Source organism: Pieris brassicae, chromosome 2, assembly GCF_905147105.1.
Source record: "Pieris brassicae chromosome 2, ilPieBrab1.1, whole genome shotgun sequence".
NCBI classification, from domain to species: Eukaryota; Metazoa; Arthropoda; class Insecta; order Lepidoptera; family Pieridae; genus Pieris; species Pieris brassicae.
The window spans coordinates 3,244,367-3,259,302 of NC_059666.1; the positions used below are offsets into that span (position 1 = coordinate 3,244,367).

Consider the following 14,936-nt stretch of genomic DNA (forward strand, 5'->3'; position numbering starts at 1 on the left):
TAAGAGAATTACTAGTATCATTGTTATCGTTATTATATATTTTTGTTATTAATGGCTTCGAATCTCTACGAATCAACCGTGGTAGGGACAAGAAAAAGATGGCGCGTAACCGAAAAATCTGATGGTAAATTTTCCAACGCTGATAAAGAAGTTTCAAAAAACCCTTCAAAAAGCAAAAGTTGACGTATTTAGGCCAATAGTTTGTACAGAAAATGAGGTCCATAATTCCGGACATATATTTAATAAATTATTATTATTATCGGTATTGAAGACTCTTATGTTCGAACTCACACTAAAATAATATTTATGGACATCGTCTTCATCGTTCACTGCTGGACTCAGCCCATTGTCTTAGTTTAACTTAATTTTGCAATAACTTAGCAACAAAATACATAATAATTATTGTATCATATATAATAAAGCATATTTTTTAAACAGCAATATTTTTCATAGATACAATTTTTTATATGTATCCTCTGTTACTATAGACTACAGAAAAATGTGCTAACTCATTCATAAGAAATCGTACCTAGAGTAATGATCTCTTTTTAACAGGAGTATTTATTTAAAAACCAACAATAAGACTAATTTAGTTTTTTTTGAGAGAGGACATTATAGTTAAACACTTATATAGTCTTTGGTTATGTGGCTTTATTTTGCTCTACAATAATTTATTTACACCAAAAGTTTTGTCACCTTATAAATTATATAAAAACGTATAACAAATAAAGCCTCAATTAAGGCTTCTCTCGCGTTTCAGCTATGTTAATTAGTCGGTGAACATGTTGCAATTATCTATGTATATGCGTCGCGGTAAGCCGCACCAATCCATAATAATAACCACTTAATGATAGTTAAAACTTTTGAATGATCATTAATTTCGTATAAATCGACTTATAAAAATACTTAATCAGTCCTATTAAATTCTTTAATACTTTGACGAACTTATGAGTAACGATTCCTTTTTCAGCGTAAAAACTATCTAGTTTGAAAAACAAATGACTCAACACCTTTATCGAAATAAATTTTCCGTAATTGTTTGTAAATTGAAGACGTCTGGTCATTAAAGCGTTTTGTGGTAACCTAATAATACAAATAATTCTGAATATAACGCTGTAAGACGTAGGTACTGACGTTGTTTCATTTACCTGATGATAACAAAATGCTGTTTTATACATGATTAGTTTTGTACGTCAAAGTTACGTCATTATTCACAATTGTACGCTCAAGAGAGTTAGTACAGGTATATGTAGTATATACATACAATCAATATAAAAATGATATCTCTAAATCAATCACGAAAAAAGTATGCAATATTTTTTAGTAATTCCTTTTTGTTCAAAGGCAAGTAAGACTTCATTGCGTACTCGGAGATAAAAACCTTTTGTCTTGCGGCAAAAAAAACACCACCTTAATATGAATATTCAGTTTTCTTCCCGCAAAATGACAGTTTGTGTCGAAAAAATTACTTTTCGACTGTCTACGGACACTACTGCTAAAGCATCTTGATTAAGACCCCAGAACGTTAGAATTATACAAATTAATATTTCTCTCTCGATGATGACGACATCGACGTTAGTTCTGCCTTATTGTAAAAAAAGCCATGACTTATTTTCGAGGTGTATTATAAAAATAATTATCACATTTTCCAGTCGGCACATAAATGTAAATACATATGTGTGATGTGTTACCTCTATTGGCTATGATTAACAGAAATCTAAAAAGAAATTTGTAATCACAAATACCCAATTTATAAATGTATATTAAAATTTAATAAAAATGTTATTTAAGTTATTCTAATAAAATTTATGACATGAGTCAAATGTCATTCTCGAATAGCACAAATAGATACGCATTTCCCGCCAAATGAGCGGATTCAAACTTAGATTAAAAATTCTGACAGATGCTTAACAGAGAGAAGGAGAACTAAGTAATAAAGTACCTCAACATAATTAAGCCACTTTACTACTAAGAAAAACAATCAAGTGGACGTGTGAACATAATGTGTCTTCTTACTTAGGATTACGTGACTTCGTATATATAGGTACATTCTGGTAGAAGTTTTCCCAAGGAATAATGCAAACGAGCGTTAGTGACGGACAATAAAATTGCTCGCTCTTCAAAAGCCAACTGAGCGTTAATAATTTCAACGCAAATTACCCGCCATTTTGTGCTAAGATGTTATTAATTAATCGATTTTTTAAATAGATTCCTGTTTGGGGATTTGTTAATTTATCAACTGTCTGTGTTTTTCAAAGAATCGAATCCAATATGTATTCCAGGCAGTCATGTGGGTAATGCAAGTAATGTACGGTTGTCTTTTTATTCATAATTGCGTTATTAGTTTAATACGTTTCATATATACTTCCACAGTACAAATAGAATCAATACAGTTACAATAAATATGGGCTTAAGTAACATACTTTGCAACATGCTTTCCGTTAATGACTCTCGCAAAGCGTTGTTGTCTAGTGCTGAAATTCGAATAACTAATATTTATTATACCACATTAGTAGCCGGTTATAAACTAATAAATTAGGATTGAGTCCTAAAAACAATACATTTTACATTTGTCATTCGAATATTTTAGTCTCGGTGGTAGCCACACAACTTGTCGAAGAGCCAAATCTGCAGATAGCTACTGCCAAGCCGGATTCTATCGCCATGATACATAAGACGACCTTCTATTGTCTACGTAGGAAATGTACGCATTGACTAATAATGTGTTTACAGGGTTATAATGGCTAAATCTAATTAAGATGAGAACTATCATTGTCGAATACAATCGAAATTGCACAGATCACTTGCAATTTATCAAATTATTATTCTTTCAAGTATTTTTGTTTTTTTATGGGTCAGAAGGAAAACGTGATAGCCGCCGCTCATAGACACCTCTAACGCCGAGGATAGCAGGAGTGTTGCCGACATTTCAGGGAATGGTACGATCTTTCCGTGAAGGCCTGGCTGCTGGTTTTATAAAGAGCAGAAAGTACATTAAAAAGCGTTGAACTCCTGGTGTTAGTTTTATTTAGCCTATGTAACGAATTGTATGTACATACATAATAATGTAATAAACATATTTAATGTTAGCCGTGAATAAACACAAATTATGACTCTCGTTTGACTAAACTACGTATTCGATTTCACATATGGAAGTCATGCTCAGCGCTTGACGTCAAATATTTTTCGTGCGTTTAAACTTTTTATGTACGCAATTGACTTGCTCATACGGTATAGGGCATGGTGAAGAGTATAAAAACAGATATTAAAGATCAATGATAGTCTGTAAAATAAGCAGAAAACATATCAAATTATAATGTGTTATGGAAATCTTATGTAAGGTAAAGAGGCAGGCTGATCACTACATTTCTTTATAGAAATAAAAGATAGAAGAGAAGTCCGATACAGAAATCTGGTTAAATGCCGTAAATAGATAGACAGTCATGTCATTTTTTATAAATGTTCATTTAATCGTTATAAATAAACTGTCAGTTTCATTTAAAATATGTTAGTTTTTCTTACTTATTTCTACGCCAAACTAGCTAGAACTCGGAAAGCTTGCGAAAGAGTATTTTACAGAAGTTAAAGATTGTTACCTTAGCGAAACTTTGTCCTACAATGTCTACGCTAATTATAAATCTATAGGAACTAGCTACGCAATAGATTTAATGTTTGTGTTTTACGTCAATAATGACGATTTCAAAAACATGAGAGGTATGACGTAAACATTATTCGTAAGGATTAGAGTGTAAAACGAAAGACGAGGCGTCGTAAAACGTAAGCGTTATGATGCGTCATTCTGTTTGTCCAATCGCAAAACGCAAGGATTCGTCTTTAGTTTGACGTACATGGCAAGACGGTACTTCACTACGACCCCATTCACATATACAAATACAAATACGACCCCACATGGAGTACTGGTTTCACCTCTGGGCGAGCGCTCCCCAGCACCAGCTCTTTGAGTACTACTTGAGTATACAACGTAGAGCGCTTCGAATCGTCGACGACTAATCTGATCTGAAATGCAGCTGAGTTTCACCATCGTACTGTTATATATTTAAAACCTTAGAGACCACCCTATGTCAACTTCTATTTTAGCAAGCTGGCATTCTCCTATTCAACTGCCATGAGCATTATCTTTCAGCTAAAGTTAGTCCCACTTTACGATTCAAACCGAGCAGTTGTCTTTCTAAATCTATATTTCTAAATAAATCCTATGTGTAAAGATAATCCTTTTTTTTAAAACTCTAAATCCGGGACGTCGTATAACATTGGTGGCAGCTCAAGGGATTTTTTAAAAAATCCTCGGTACGCCTCAGTTTGGCAGTTGCGACTAACGAGTGATTACAAAAGTGAATATTTCTGTGAATAACTAGATTTTCCTATTCGCTGTGAATTCTGAAATTGTTTTGCAAAGAAACATTCGCCGTCTCCGCCCTATACATCAAAGATGTTCATCAGTAAAACTGCAGCATCCCTGTAAGTCTTCAAAAATCCTATATATTCGTATTTCAGTGTGTTGTGTGAAAACAATTAGTGAAGTTTAAAGTGCTAAAAATAGAAAGGTTGTTTTATAAAATTACAATCTCATAATTGGTTACAATACCAATAAGAAATCAGTGCATCGCCTAATCAGTTCTCAGTAACGCTAGCCGTCGTCGCGTCGTTATCAGTATTGTTTTGTCTAAGCCATATCCTACGTGACAATGCCTAAGGAAGATGTTATTGTACGCGAGTCTAAGAATAGGTCAGCCACAGACGTTGATTTAAATATACTAATTAAATTCATAAATAAATTCGATGGTAACCGCGAAAAATTAAGTGCATTTTTAAATAATTGTAGAAATGCGGTAGAACTTGCTACTCAAAACCAACAGGACATTTTACTAAAATATATTGTAAGTCAATTAGAAGGACGCGCAGAAACGGCTTGTTGTGTAAAAGAATTTGAGAATTGGCACCAGCTTGAAGAGTTCTTAAAATCTCAATTTGGTGATAAAAAGCACTATGCTGCGCTGCTTTCTGATTTACAAGAATGTCGTCAATTAGGCAACGAAACGGTCAACCAGTTTGCATTACGAATAGAGTCTTGCTTATCAAAATTATTATCCGAAATTAATATAACTATCCCTACTAAGAAAAAGGACGAACTGGCAGGCCGCGTCGCAGCTATGAAAGACTTAGCGTTACACACGTTTGTAGTCGGCCTAAATCCAAGATTGTCTACTGTAGTTCGATGCCGTGACCCTGAATCTTTGAACGACGCCATTAATTTCGCTACTTCGGAAGAAAAGATTATCAATGCTTTGACACGACGAAACACTAATTACGCCCAAACTCCAAATACTCAGAATCAGGCGCGATTTCGCCCATCTCACTCATCATATCCACCAAATAGATCAGCTTTACAATATGGCACTAGTAATAATACAACATCTGCCGCGTTTAGGCCCTCTAATCCTATAGTGTGCCGATATTGCAAAGCTCCAGGTCATACTATTGAAGGTTGTCGCAAACGAGAATACAATAATAGGAAATTTGGAAACAATCAAAATTCAAGCTACAACCGCACAAACCCTACTACTTCCTTTCAAAATCGGAACCAACCGATTCATGCAATAGCTTCTTATGAAGATTATGGAGTCGATGAGACAGATAATCCTTTAAACGAATAAAGGACTCCCGACGGTGTCTCCCGAGTCCGAAATTTCAACGTCCTCTATTGCTATATCCAAATGACACCGCAAATTCTATATCCTATTACAATTCCAAGGTCACACAACAGGGTAACCAGCCCCAAAATAAAGACCATATTAATATTTCTAAATCTAAGGTCACACAACAGGGTAACCAGCCCCAAAACGAAGACCATATTCTCATTTCTAAATCCAAGGTCACACAGCAGGGTAACCAGCCCCAAAACGAAGACCATATTCTCATTTCTAAATCCAAGGTCACACAGCAGGGTAACCAGCCCCAAAACGAAGACCATGCTCCTATTTCTAAATCCAAGGTCACACAGCAGGGTAGTCAAACTCATAGTGGTAGCAACGTTAATAAATCAATTTCAAAATCCTCTGTACCACATAACCCTAATTCTAACAATGGTGCAATAAATTCCCAACAAAGGACATATGCATCTATAGTATCTGGCACTCTAAAATATATGCCTGCCATATCTCCTCTTACAAGATCCATGGTCGATACCCCAAACACCACGCCTGAGATAAAAAACAATATATATAACAAAATACATAACGTTACTTCAAATCCATCCGAAAAATACTTACCCTTTGTGGAAGTTCAAACCTCTGTATCTACCAAACTACTTAAGCTCCTTGTTGATAGTGGTGCATCTATTAGCCTTATAAAGAAATCATCTATTCAAAACATGCCTGAAATAGACGAACACACTATAACATTTTCAGGAATTGGAACTGCAGATAAACCAATGAGGTCATTTGGACGTATACCTATCGAATTCAACTCTCTGAAGTATCGATTCCACATTATTGATAACATAAATTTTCCTTACGATGGTATAATTGGAAACGATTTCCTATCAGACAACTACTCAAACATTGATTTTAAGAATGAATCGCTTACGATTAGTCAAGTTGAACTTGTTTTAAAATTTAATGAACCAATATATACTATTGCTCCCCGAACTGAAACCATCATAGAATGCTCGGTAGTTAATCCAGAAATAGGTGAAGGCTTGATGGTAGATCAAAATCCCGTCGACTCAATTCTAATTGCTAACTGCATTGTCAAGGTGAAACCTAATTCTAGAATAAACATTTCTGTTGTAAATATCTCTGAATCTCCAATTACGTTAAACTCAAACTTAAAATTAAAACTTACGCCCTTGGAAAATAAAGAAAATCACCAAATATTCAATATATCTCATACAATCCCCAACAATGCCGTTAACAGAACTGAGCAGGTCTTAGACCTTTTAAGAGTCACTCACCTTAATAACGAAGAACGAGAATCATTATTTAATCTTTGCGCTGAATTTTCGGATATATTCCACCTCCCTGAAGATTCTCTGACTTGTACTAATGCTCTCGAGCACCAGATACCAACTTCTTCCTCTGTACCCATTAATACAAAATCATATCGATTTCCTGAAGTGCATAAACAAGAGGTAAACAATCAGATTAATAAAATGCTTAATGAAGGAATTATCAAACCGTCAACTTCTCCATGGTCATCTCCGATCTGGATAGTTCCAAAAAAGCTCGATGCTTCTGGTCAGCGTAAATGGCGCATTGTTATCGACTATCGCCGATTAAATGATATCACTATTGGAGATTCTTACCCTATTCCTAATATTTCAGAAATTTTAGACCAATTGGGTAAATGTAAATATTTTAGTACACTCGACTTAGCTTCCGGCTTTCATCAAATTAAAATGTCTGAAGCTGACGCTCCCAAAACTGCTTTTTCCATCCCACAAGGACACTTCGAATTTGCGCGGATGCCGTTTGGGCTCAAAAATGCCCCTTCCACGTTTCAGAGGTTGATGAATTCCGCTCTATCAGGCCTGCAAGGGCTGCAATGCTTTGTCTATTTAGATGATATCGTAATCTACTCATTTGATCTCCAAAAACATATGAAAAACCTCTCAAATGTCTTTGACAGACTCCGACAGTTTAATCTCAAACTTCAGCCAGATAAATGCGAATTTCTGCGCAAAGAAGTTTCTTATCTCGGTCACATAATAACTGACGAAGGTGTCAAGCCGAATCCCGAAAAAACCAGAGCAGTCCAAGATTTTCCCCAACCCAAATGTCCTAAAGACATTAAATCCTTCATGGGGTTAGTGTCCTACTATCGTCGTTTTATACCTAACCTGTCTAAAATTGCTAAACCCCTTACAAACCTCTTAAAGAAGGATGTTCCGTTCATGTGGCAACATGAACAACAGTTAGCCTTTGAAACTCTTAAAAATAGCTTGATCTCCGCACCTATACTTGCTTACCCTGATTTTAACCAACCATTCAATCTCACATGCGACGCATCTAACTATGCAATCTCCGCTATCTTGTCACAAGGGCCTATAGGAAAAGACCGCCCCATCGCTTTTGCGTCTAGAACACTATCTAAAGCCGAAAGTAACTACAGTGTTACCGAAAAGGAATGCTTGGCTATCATATGGGGAACTAAAACCTTTAGACCATACCTGTATGGTAACAAATTTACAATTTTCACAGACCATAAACCACTCAAATGGTTATTTAATTGTAAGGATCCTGGATCCAAGCTTGTAAGGTGGCGTTTAAAACTCGAAGAGTTCGACTACAACATTGAATATAAGAAGGGAAAAATCAATAGTAACGCCGACGCTCTGTCTCGATTTCCCGTCAATCCAATTATCAAAGATCAGACTGATTCTCAACGAGTAATACCGTCTTCAAGTGATAATGATCCACTTCCCTTTAGTCCTCTTACAATAGATGATCTAGGTATCCAACTCCCTTCGACATCCAATGCTGATAGTGACAGCCTACCCAATATCGATCTTTTAGAAAACGATGAAATGTTGATTCCTACTACTAGCCCTGAGAATGAGACCAACTCACCTTCACAAAACCCTTCACGCTTTTCACCTCTTCAAGGCATTTCAAATTCTAACACTGCCTACAACGACTTCCTGAAAACTTTCTCAAACAAAAATGAAAACTTCAATACTCATATAAAGGAACACAATGAAAGTCTCCTTAAGAGTAATTCTAAAGCCATCTTAATCCCAGTATCAATCGACTTCGATGAATCAAATCCATATCTCCAAGACATTCTGTCCACACTACCCGACTCTGCCAATATCCTAAATTCAGAAAGAGAACTACATTCGTTTCAAAAAATCGAAAATAAAAACAAGATATACTATCTTTTATTTACCAAAGTCTACTATTTCGACGACTGTACATATCCAGATATATTCAAAACTCTCAAAACAGCCCGAGACGATATCTTGCTTTCCGCGAACATTGGAGAAATAGCCATATCTGACTTTAAAAGTCTCTTCGAACAACATTCCTTTGTTAAAATATATGGCATGCTTATATACTTATTTAATAATAGTAACATAACAGTAAATATACACCATAATACCATCCTATATCCTGTTCCTTCCGAGATCACTAAAATCCTTAAAGAAAACCATGATATCCCGATTGCAGGACATCTGGGCTCAAATAGGATGTATAATAGAATCAAAGAACGATATTACTGGAAGAATATGCGTACAGATATAGAAAATTATATACAAAACTGTAAATTATGTCAATCAAACAAAGCACTGAGGAAGATCAACCAATCACCCATGCAAATCACGACTACCGCTACACGCCCATTTGAAAGAATTAGTCTCGACATAGTTGGCCCTTTGCCTGAAGCTGGATTTCAAAAACTTAAATTCATACTTACTCTTCAGGATGATTTAACCAAGTTTTCCATTTCATACCCAATATCAAACGCTACAGCAGAAGAAACCTGCGAAGGTTTAGTTCACTTTATTTCCCTATTTGGTATCCCTAAAACCATATTAACAGACCAAGGAACTAATTTCACTGCCGAATTATTTAAACGCACATGCGAATTTTTAAAGATTAAACAAATTTGGTCATCACCTTACCACCCTCAAACGCAAGGCGCTTTAGAAAGAAGCCATTCAACTTTAAAGGAATATTTAAAATCTTACGTAAATGAAAATCAGACAAACTGGCATAAGTTCGTATATACCGCCATGTTAACCTATAATAGTAGTGTCCACACAACGACTAAATTCACTCCATACGAACTTGTTTTCGGCCACAAGCCATATATCCCTGACTCAATATTTGAATCACGCCCTGACGTTACATATCCAGAGTATATTAAAATGCTCCATCACCGATTAAAAATTTCTCGAGAAAAGGCTTTGGAAAATATCAAAACTTCCAAAGAAAGATCAAAAACCTACTATGATAAACACACGCGGTCTATACAGTATAAAGTAGGTGACTATGTTTATTTAAAAAATCACGTCAGACTGCGCAAGGCCCTTTCGCCAATTTGGAAAGGTCCCTATAAAATCGTTAAAGTCTACGATAATAATACTTTACACCTTTTAATAAATCGACGTCATGTTAAACATCATTTTGATGAAGTAAAACCAGCTCACGAGATCTAATTTAAATTTCATTTTATAAATGTTTTTATTTTTATTATATACATATACTTTGTATAGGTATTTAAAATGCCAGTTTTATAAGATAAGTTTTTATAAAATTTTATTGTTGTATTTTACTTTTTATAAGTAACATTATTTTAATCCTTTCTATAGTATTATAACACGCTCACATATTTTCCAGGGTCATCGCAATTCTCTGCAATGTCACCCTAGCTGAAACTGAAAATCAGTATGTCAAAAATATAGTGAAAGGTCCTGGGATCTTCTTCGACCCTGTTGGCACACTAAAGATAATAAACGACCAATTTCATATTGTAATTCCCGTAGAGATCATTCCCATAAAAAATCATATAATGGACATAAATAAAGTGTTCAATAACGTTCAGTCTTATTGTCAGAGAAGCGAATTAATTGGTGTTTCGCAATGTCATAACTTATTGCAACCTTTAGAAGCAATCCTTAAAGATCTCCAACGTGACTTTAATGCCGTTTCACATCTAGTATCCGATAATTACGTTTCGAAAAGATCCGCATGGTTTTCCGGAATAGGCACTGTATTTAAACACATATTCGGTACCTTGACCGAAGATGATGCGAAGACCTATGAAGACGCTATTAAAACCCTTTATGAAAATGATAAAAAGATTTCAGGAACATTGAAGAAAACCGTAATTGCTTCCCAATCTGCCATTACCAATATAAATCAATCCTTACATGAAATGAACCTTAATCAAGCAAAATTGAATGGTGTCGTCAAAGAATTAGCGTCTACGGTATCCAATATAACAAATGCTTTTAATGAGGTTAATTTTAGGAATAATTTCTATAACATTTTAAATATTTTGCAATCAAATTTACTGACTTTATCATTTAAGGTGGAAGACTTACTTAATTCCATTTTACTCATTAAAAGTAACACCTTGCATCCTTCAGTTCTAACCCCAAACCAAATGTACAATGATATTGTAAATAATTTTAAGTTACTCCCTAAGTATAAAGACTTTCCTGTAAACATAGAAATAAGCAATATTCATATTCTAATTAATATATCCGATTTAACTTGTTACTATTTTAACAAAAAATTAATGTTTATTGTAAAGATTCCACTTGTAACCTTAGAACATTTTAATATCTATAAAACTGTGCCATTGCCTATTCCACATACGGAGGGTAATTTAAATTCTTTCGCTATGATCCTCCCTTCGGAACAATTTTTAGCCTTAAGCACAGATAAACTATCTTATATCTATCTCAAAGATTTAAATGATTGTAAAAGCATACTTATCTATACTTACCTTTGTGAAATAACCGATGTCTACGCAGTACTTAATAACCCTTCATGTGAAATCGAAATAATTACTAAAGCCTTAACTACCCTTCCAGAAAATTGTCCTGTTAAAGTCATGTTTGGTGATTTAGATATTTGGCATAAGCTAAATAATAACAAATGGATATTTGTACAATCAAAGTCCACTAAATTGTCTATTGAATGTAATCAAAATGTATCTGAGTTAGTTATATCCGGTACAGGTGTACTAAATTTACCAATAGATTGTGTAGGTTTTCATAAAAACCTTAAGTTGGTGACTAAAGTGTATCCTAAAACATATGTCCCCGCTGTATCCTCGAATTTTGATATTATTGACGATGATTGTTGTAAAAGTGTAAACAAATTAAGTAATAACGTTTCTATTCCAAAAATCAAGATTATTAACCTTGATAATTTAAAATCAATTAAAGCTATTTCAGACATGTCAATGAAGGATCTAAATGAGATCAAAAATCCTAATAATTTTAATAGTCATGTTAGCTTTCCTATTTTAAGTATTTTCTCTGTAATCCTAGTTTTTAGTTTTGTTTTTGTATATTTTTATAAGAAAGGCAAATGTTCGAGAAAACTCCACGTTTCCAATAATATCCCGGTTGAGCAAGATAATAATCTGGAAAACCAGAGTAATCCTTCAGTAGCCCGCTTGCGAGTTTGTTAAATATTAAGGAAACTTACAAATAAACCGTAAGTTTCCTCATAACGAGGGGGTTGTTATATATTTAAAACCTTAGAGACCACCCTATGTCAACTTCTATTTTAGCAAGCTGGCATTCTCCTATTCAACTGCCATGAGCATTATCTTTCAGCTAAAGTTAGTCCCACTTTACGATTCAAACCGAGCAGTTGTCTTTCTAAATCTATATTTCTAAATAAATCCTATGTGTAAAGATAATCCTTTTTTTTAAAACTCTAAATCCGGGACGTCGTATAACAGTACGTCGAGGCAGAATACGAAATACCAGCCGTATCATCCGACGTCCGTCGTTCCACAGCTGCCCACTGAAGTATTTCCGAACCAAATCAACTTTGAAGCACTTCAAGAAAAGAGCGTAACAATTCTTAAAAGGCGAGAAACGCGGCGGTCACTTAACATCAGAACCCCGTATTAGGAGTAAATACTTGGTGTTAGGTTTAGTTCGGTAATGTTAGTAGGCACGAAACACTGATTACTCTTAAAATATTCTTGAAGGAGACTAGCGGACAATTTACCTGCCTCATTTCCTAGCTTAACATTCTCCGTCATGAATCAATTTTTTTCTAAAACTTCAAACTATTACAACACCAAAGTCATGTTTGTTGTTTCGAATAGTATATTTGAACAAAAGTTCCTTTCCGTCCGTTGATTAGCAAAACTATCAATAAAGAAGTGAATTACTTTATCAGCCAGGATAAATGCCTCTTTAATAGTAACGTTATTGGGGACATTCCGTACATAAGGAAAACCAAAAATCGTATTTGCTGATTGATAGTACACACAGTAATGATGACAACATTTTGTAAATGATCTAGTTATAAACGATTCGTATTTAATTAAACCATCAGTAGCTACACAGTACATAGTGAGAGGACCTCCTTGTGAAGAAATTTTCTATATATTAGATACTCGTTAGTAATAATTTATTTAAAGATATGTGATTTTTATGCAAATATAGCAAATGTTTTTGTGGATGAACTTCAGTGTCTTCTAACCAAGAACAGTTAGTTTAGTTTTTCTGAGAATCAATCTAAGAACCTCAGAGCTTAAAGCTTCTTTATTCAATCAAAGGCGTATTAATAAACAAAATCGTAAAGTACCATGTTCCTATTATGTCGGAAGTCGTATTATTAAATCACAGAACTACACGAACACATTAGAAGTTTCGAAAGTTTTTAGGTTCTCTGGTATAAATGTACTATAGATCCAATCAGAAGCTAAATTCCTGTTTCCCTGTTTCATCGAATCAGCCCTTAACTAATTGGGATTAAATATGTGTAATTATAGATAATAATCTAACATTGTGTGTAATTTGATTGACACCCCCGAGAAAGTAATAGGCGTACAAATAATGAATTATTTACTACTACCTTTTCATTTTGTTTTATACGAAAACATACTCATTCAGGACAGGTTGAACATTATGAAGCATTCTGTTGTGTACATGAAATGTATAATTTTGATTTTTTTTATTGTGACTGCACATTATTCGTGAAAATTAAAAGTCAAATAGTCTCTGTATACGGAATAAAAAGCTGAATGAGTATGAAACAAATAACGTGCTTGATGTTAGCGGCGCCCGAGGCGCGATGCGAAAACTTTTCGAATTTCAGATTTTTCTCATCAATTCGTTGTGCACAGAATGTTCGTGCATTTAATGCGTGCCAATAAATGTAGTAGTTGACATTTTTCTGCCAAGAGCACGGAAACGCACATACCGTTGGGTATATGTTTAAAAAAACACGGGATTAAACTGTGTTTTTATAACAGCAGTTGCGCGTCAACCCTTGATATTGGCTGTATTTGTTTCCTCGCTGATTTTTCTTTAAATATAAGTAGGTGGTAGGATCTGACACACGCCATAAGTTAATCTCATAATGGGCCATTTGACAAGATTAAAAAACCATTTCAGATTATTTATTACTGACTATAGAACCTAAACAAATTAATAATTTAATTTTATTGTATAAATGTTTTGTTTAATTCAAATTAAACATTCATAATTTCAAGAACCTAAACCCGAACTCTCTGAGCCAAATGGCGTCGCAGTAGGCCACTTGACGTATAGTATTCTTAAATTACACAAATACACATATATTTAATTCAAAATCTAATCAAATCAAATCTAATCTCTCTGACGAAATCTAATTCCAAGACAGTATTGGGATTCGACAGGCGATAGTATATAATTTACAAGCATGCATCGATTAGACTACTATGAGTCTGTTTTGTGTAATGTGAATGACGTGTTTTGTTTAGATATTTATTGGATTATTTACAAGTTATTTTACTCTAAAACATTTTATACAGATTACTCTCACGCTTTATTTTTCATACTGTCAAATAGCATATTGCTGGTTTCCTGAACAGACGGAGTACGAACGCACTTCTTCAAGTCACTACGGCGCGCCAGTTGGGACTAATTCAGCAAAGTTTCTTATAACTAATTTATGAAAGTAATTTGAAAAAGTTCAAGATACGCCATTTAATACCCACAACATTGTTGTATGAAAGTGTTTAATTAAACAAAGTTAAAGCTCAGGAAATAATATACTAAAGAACTTGGTTGACGCAGTGCGGCGTGTCTACTAATCTACATTTTCATTATTGTGGTACGATTTCATGTTCTATCTCACTATAACTGACTCTATTACGAGTTAAATACATAGTATTGTCTTTTGTTAACATAGATTTTAACACATTGAAAGAAAAAACTTTTTTATCGGATTGAA

The 14,936-nt window shown here is 34.3% G+C and overlaps 1 protein-coding gene across 1 annotated transcript in view; it reads left to right on the plus strand.

Annotated features, from left to right (window-relative positions):
• The window catches only part of LOC123720847 (transcriptional-regulating factor 1), a 196,599-nt gene that overhangs the window by 1,485 nt on the left and 180,178 nt on the right, over positions 1–14,936 (plus strand). The window lies entirely within an intron of this gene.